Genomic DNA, 6892 nt, shown 5'->3' with positions numbered 1-6892 from the left:
GTATTTTTATTTTTCTTAAATCTGCCACTTTAAAACACTCTAAAAACACTTAGAAATGATTAAAATGTTGTTTTATTAACAAATTTACATTTAATTTCGCAATTAAAATAAATAATTAAGTTTTTTGACTTCACAAAATCGATCGGAATCTAAAGAAGCTAAGACAAAAACGATCGAAATGAAATTTCGGAATTGCAACCATTCCGATCGGAATCTGTGACATGCCTGTATAATATTTAATAAGCCTTATTCTCGTGAGAGTGAGAAATGTCACGGTAAGGTAATGTTTATTGGGTATATTCTGAGACAAACTTCACCTCTTACTTCATGCCTCAAGCATTTTGCATTTGGACTAGGGTGCATTTTCTTTTTAAATACCCTAATGAATCTTAACCCCAAGAAATTCGCAAAAAATAGGAGTAAATGTGGTGAACAAAATGCTTGAGGCGTGAAGTGAGAGATGAAGTTTGTCTTACAACATACGCGTATAATTGGTTTGCCAGTTTTACCATTGGAGCGTAAAAGTTCCACTACGTTAAGCAGTTTACCTTCTCATTTAAGTAACCCTTTTAAAGGTAGAATTAGGCCATGTTTATATTATAGCCTTTTGCAGGGTTAACCTTCTTAATGAGGATTTATTTGACGTATAAGCAAAGGAATTGACATTTGAAACCCAGTGGGTTTGTTAAATCCGGTTATATGTAAACGTACTATTAGACGTGACATAGCCGTAACGCCATAACCTTAGAAAACCAAAACACCAATTGATTTCTTATGATTATGTCTATGACATTATGTTAAGTCACTACTAATAGAATACATTGATTTCCATAGGTTTGGTTCAATCAGCTGATTGATATGGCCTTATGACGTTATGGTTATGTCACGTCTAATTCTACCCTAAATCACGTACGAATAGTGAACTAATGACAAACTTCAAAATTCCAGCCACCTAAATTGTTGTTGTTGTAACAGTTCGGTTGTATTCGGAAGCTCTTTCCTGAAAATTATAAAGGAAGAATGGAACGAGAAAAGAAAATGGAAATATTATTAATCAGTTGTGTGAATAGGATTTGATGTTGGCAATTGAAGGAATTGTGCTACTTCAATTGGATGTGACCACAAATCAACAGGGGTTAGATTTGTGGGGGCGGACGGACAGTTGAATAGATGTGTGTGTGACCTAAATTGTAGTTTTATCTGGTAGAGAATTACAGTGAATTTTTCATAAAGCGGCCCATATACTATCAAATTTTGATGTCAATATTTGTAGCAGTATGTGTAAATTTTTCAAAATATGAGAATGTGTGTGTGAATTTTATGGATTGAAGAAACGTCATTCGATTTGCTCGTGAAAAAGATTTCGGCTTAAGACGGGTTTACACGCGCACGCCCGATTTTTTTTGAAATACTTACCACTGATAGGTCTCGTTGCCCTGATCACAAAAATATATGCAGTATGCAAAGTTCATATTCGTACACCCCTAAAAAATTAATAAAATCGTTATTAATTCCATATTTTATGTGAAAATATGAAATAATTGATAGGAATTACCATAACGAAGAAAGATTTAAGAATAACAAAACTAATTTTTAATTTATTCCGTCATTTAGGTATAGATGGCGCCTGTGTGGATGGCAAAGTTCGTATTCGTACACCTATAAGCACTATATATTTGGAGTTTTTAAGGATTTTCAAAGCAAAATACCACAAATGTTTATGCTTTTCTTCTTTTGGAATGCCCCTGCTATAGAAATATGTAAAAACAACCGTATTTTTATTAAAAATTTTGCATGAATAAAATGTCGGACGAATATTTGGAATACTTAAGAAAAATGTGCTAGATATGATTAACTATTGCAATTTATTCCCAAATTGTGGACGAAAATAGCTAATAGCAGTTCTTCTGTAACAATATTCGAGGTCTAATATGAAAACAAATGCTGTCATCGTTTGGAAATGCAAAGACATGTAATCCGGGCTTAGGTAAAGTAAACACATTTTTGGCTTTTACTTGGTAAAAATCGCAAGTTTCGTTTTATATTTGACATAAAATGTATTGAAGTTTTAGAATACGGTTTCGAAAATCATTTTATGTCGAAAACTGTGAGAAATTATAAAGAAAAATGAAACTGCAGAAGTTGTCATACTGTCTGCGTACGACTGAAATTCTACGCTTACTATGAACGAGTGTTATGGCTGCCAAAATTGCGAAAACAATGGTTTTTACTAATTGAAAATTATATTTCTTTACCGGAGGATCCAAAATGAGTACAAAAATGTCAAAAGGATGAAGTAAATTGTCCAGGAAAGAAGGTGGGGTAATCTTTTGAAAAAACTGCATTATTTTCGGGGAAATTTTCTTCCTTAAAAATGTATTATTCATCGTAATTTCCGATATGTCTTGACATAAAATGATTTTCGAAACCGTATTCTAAAACTTCAATTCATTTAATGTCAAATATAAAACGAAACTTGCGATTTTCACCAAGTAAAAACCAAAAATGTGTTTACTTTACCTAAGCCCGGATTAGGTTTCTTAGCATTTCCAAACGCTGACAACATTTATTTTCATATAAGACTTCGAATATAGTTACAGAAGGACTGCTATTAGCTATTTTCGTCCAAAATTCTAGAATAAATTGCAATATTTATGGGCCGATTCCGTACAGCGAGGCGAGTCATGTCGCGTCGTCTATCGTCTCTGTGACAAAATTTAAAAAATGCACTACGTACAGCGATAGAAAATAATCGTCGATAACAAGTTATTTTTATTTTATTTTTATTCGTTAGTAAAAATGTACGGCGACAGCTAATTTGTTGTCGCCGGAAAATGAACATTTCGGCGACAAAATTTGACGACGTCAGGCGATATTGCCATACGGAATCGAAAAATTGCATTTGACAACGCGACACGACTCGCCTCGCTGTACGGAATCGGCCCATTAATCATATCTAGCACATTTTTCTTAAGTATTTCAAATATTCGTCCTACTTTTTATTCATGCAAAGTTTTTAATAAAACTACCGTTATGTTTACATATTTCTATAGCAGAGGCATCCAAAACATGGTAAAATGATTACAGGTAGTCGCATCTCAAAAATGTTTGTAGATGCAACTCTGTTTATCTGTACGTTACCATGTCAAATATAAATCAAAACAAAAATTGAATGACATTTAATAACAGAAACAAAATATACATAATTCTTTATTTGTTTTTGAAAATACCAAAAATAACAATTAATTATCCAAATATTTCAAAAAAGAGAAAAAATATATGTATTTGTACATCATCTGAAGATAGCTTTAACATGCGTGCGACTCTTTAAATTCATTTGTGTTGCTGCAAATCTGATCTGATATTGGAATAGTCCTTTACGATACCTACCAATGCCTGTGTATGTGGATGCATGTTTCGAAGATGAAATCACTTAAACCTGTATATTGTTCGTAGGTGGAAATTGCAGAACATGAAAAAACAACAGATCCAATTTAGTGGCTTAAAACCTTCAACACCACAAGGTCTTGCAGTGTACGTTATGGCTTGGAATCCGAGTTATGAAAGATGGTCACAGGATGGTTGATTCAAGCGAGACACCGTGGTAAATACGGACGTCATGCACTCAGAAGGTCTGCAGAACATCAACATTTTCGGCGATGGCAAATCTCTTCAGTAGAGTTCCCATGAATTTCCTCGGTATTTCAGCCATGATAAACTTCCCCATAAGTGGTGATTGATTATTCTTTCGGGGATGTTTTGGGAACATACATATGTATGTGTATATGTATGATATTAATTCATTAATATGTATATTCAGATTAAACGGAACAATAAACCAATTGATTTTTCTCAAAATATTTTATTAAAACCAAATGAAGTTTAATTTATATTAAGATAAAAGAAAAACCTTACTAAAAACTTATATATAACCTTTTTCTAGCTTTTATAAGATTTTAGTGAATATAATACGCTTTTTGGTGCTTAGGTTTCTATTCTTTATCCGTTCTCTCTGACCATTTGAGCCACATTCAAGAAATCTTCAATAGCATAGAATTCAAGATATTAAGAAAGGCCACATTTTCTCAATGTTGTCGGTGGTGGAGTTCTCATCCAACTGATTTGATTTTAACAATTCAATAGAGTCATAAATTATCTTTTTCTGGGCGATAATTTCTGGTAAAGAGAAACCAGTCCTCAACAATCAGGTTAACAACTATTCGGGCCATAGAGAATTTGATGTAAATGGACACTTGAAACCAAACTGTTATGGACTCCTTGGCGATATTATCAACAGCAGGGGCTGGATTCTTATTCTATGAAAATTTTAAATGAAAAATATTTCCTTTATAACTTTTTTCATTTGACAGATTTTTTCTTTATAAAAGTTTTCATTTCACATTTTCATAGAAACAGAATTGAGCCCCAGGAAACGTTATCGTGGTCATCATCATGACTCGAGCAGATAACATTTGAACATGCTCACTAGCTTGAGACAATTCTATTTGCCGTAATTGTACACCAATGCCCCTGATTATGCCGCTTCCGTGGCAATTATCAATTGATTAACTTGCAAAGATTTCTTTTCCATATTTGCCGAGGCCTTACCGCTCCATTTAGTCAAATTAGGTATCATTGAAAAAAGAAAGAAAATATTGAACAAAACATTTTTGGTTTTAATATTTTTTGTAAATGAAAATGACATTTGTGTACATGTATACATTCATTCAGTGTCAAATCCCGTTTGACAATGAACGTACTTCAAATTCGAATTTTGAAAAAAATTGTAATCAGCTGTTAGCATGAAATTACCTTTATTATTCTACCATGCATCCAAAAGAAGAAAAGAACAAAAATTTGCGGAATTTTGCTTTGAAAATCTTTAAAAACTCCAAATATATAGTGCTTATAGGTGTACGAATACGAACTTTGCCACCCACACAGGCGCCATCTCTACCTAAATGACAAAATAAATAAAACATTTTTTTGTTATTCTTAAATCTTTCTTCGTTATGTTAATTCCTATCAATTATTTCATATTTGCACATAAAATATGGAATTAATAACGATTTTATTCATTTTTTAGGTGTGTACGAATATGAACTTTGCATACTGTATATCGTCTAGATGTAGTCTATACTTCCCGAGATATCGGCCTTTAAAGTTCCAAAAATATGTATCCGAAGGCCGGCTAATTAGAGAAAAAATTAATAATATAAAATAAAGTTTTGTTAAATTCCCTAGATTTGCACGTGTCCATAGGTCAAAGTCTTAAGTTCCCGGCCGAAGGCCGGCTATTTAGAAAAAAATGTAATTTAAAAGAAAATTTTGTGCCCGTTCCCGAGACTTGTACCTGTCCATAGCAGAAAGTCTTAAATCCACGGCCGAAGGCCGGCTAATTAGAGAAACATTTATAATTTAAAATAAATTTTTGTTCCCGTTCCCCAGATTTGCCCCTGTCCATAGGAGAAAGTCTTAAATAGTCTTGCAAACGAAAATTATAATTTAAAGGAAAATTTGAAACTTTAATGGCCTATATCTCGGGAAGTATGGACTACATCTAGACGATATATATATTTTGGGATCAGGGCAACGAGACCTACCTGTGGTAAAAATGTGCTTGGCAAAACTGGAAGCAATTTTTAAGATAGTGCGAGGGGAGAGAGAGCGAAAATGGCTTTCTCTTCTACCACAGGCTACCAGCAAAATTTCTGCAGGTAGAAAATGGCAGAACTAATTTTTCGACTTTTGTTTGACGATTATTTCACAAAATGGACGCAAAACAGAAGAAAAAGTCGAACGCTGATAAAACTAAATTAAAAACTGTGAAAGAGAAGACTAAAATTGATTTTTTATGTTTCTTTTCGACATTGCTGCCAGACCTACCATTTTTCCGTTCCTTTACTTTTCTGGTAAAAATGTTCATGAGAGAGCAATTTTGACACTTTTCTCTTTTACCACCCTTACCATTAAAAAAGTAAAGGAACAAAGCTTATATCATATGAGCTGTCACTTCTTTTATCCATTCGACATCCTTTATGTTTGTCAAAGTCCATACCACTTGTAGTTTTTGCGTTCACACTAGCATACAATTTCATATGACCACAAAATATAAATCACGCGAATAACACAATTTATATTGTTAAAAACTTTAATCGCACTCACATTTTCTTTACCTATTTCCTTGATTTTTTGGTAAAATTGTGCTCTGTTCCAGAACCTGCAAGAAGCAACTATTTTTACATGATAACATTTTTCCCTTTATGTTATCGGAAAAAATATTAAAAATTAGTTGATTCTTGCAGTTCTGGAACAGACCATATTTTTATACCCTCAGCATTTATGCTAACGAGGGTATATACACTTTCATACGGCAAAATGTGCCTCATCAAAATAATGGTTTTAGACCCCAAGTATGTTTGGACGAAATGTGTTTCAGACAATTTTGAGTCGATTGAGCAATGTCCGTCCGTCTGTCTGTCTGGCTGGCTGGAGCGCACGATAACTCTCGAACGGATCTGCCGATTCGATCAAAAATTTAGCCTTAGTAATATTTTGTCCAAACATAGTTTAAGTTCGAAGATAAGCCATATCGGTCCACTCCTTCAGGTACCTCTCCCACAAAAGTTCAAAAATGGTAAATGTTTTTTCAGGGGCAAGTCCATACTTCTTGAGCTAACAGACCGAAGGGCGTAAAACCCCCTATTGTACCACATGTAGTGGCTGGAGATCCATTCTTTTTAGTATTTCCTCCGCAAAACTTTTGATCTTTACATACATAATTTTTGGTAAAAATTGTTTCAATATACACATGCTGAGGGTATATCTCTGTCGGCAAAACCGACTGATACTTTTTTACTTGTTCTTCTAACAATTAATTTCTCAACTGCAT

This window comes from Musca autumnalis, unplaced genomic scaffold, assembly GCF_047663935.1.
Source record: "Musca autumnalis isolate F117 unplaced genomic scaffold, ASM4766393v1 scaffold_5, whole genome shotgun sequence".
Lineage (NCBI taxonomy): Eukaryota > Metazoa > Arthropoda > Insecta > Diptera > Muscidae > Musca > Musca autumnalis.
Note: the sequence above shows the minus strand (reverse complement) of the source record.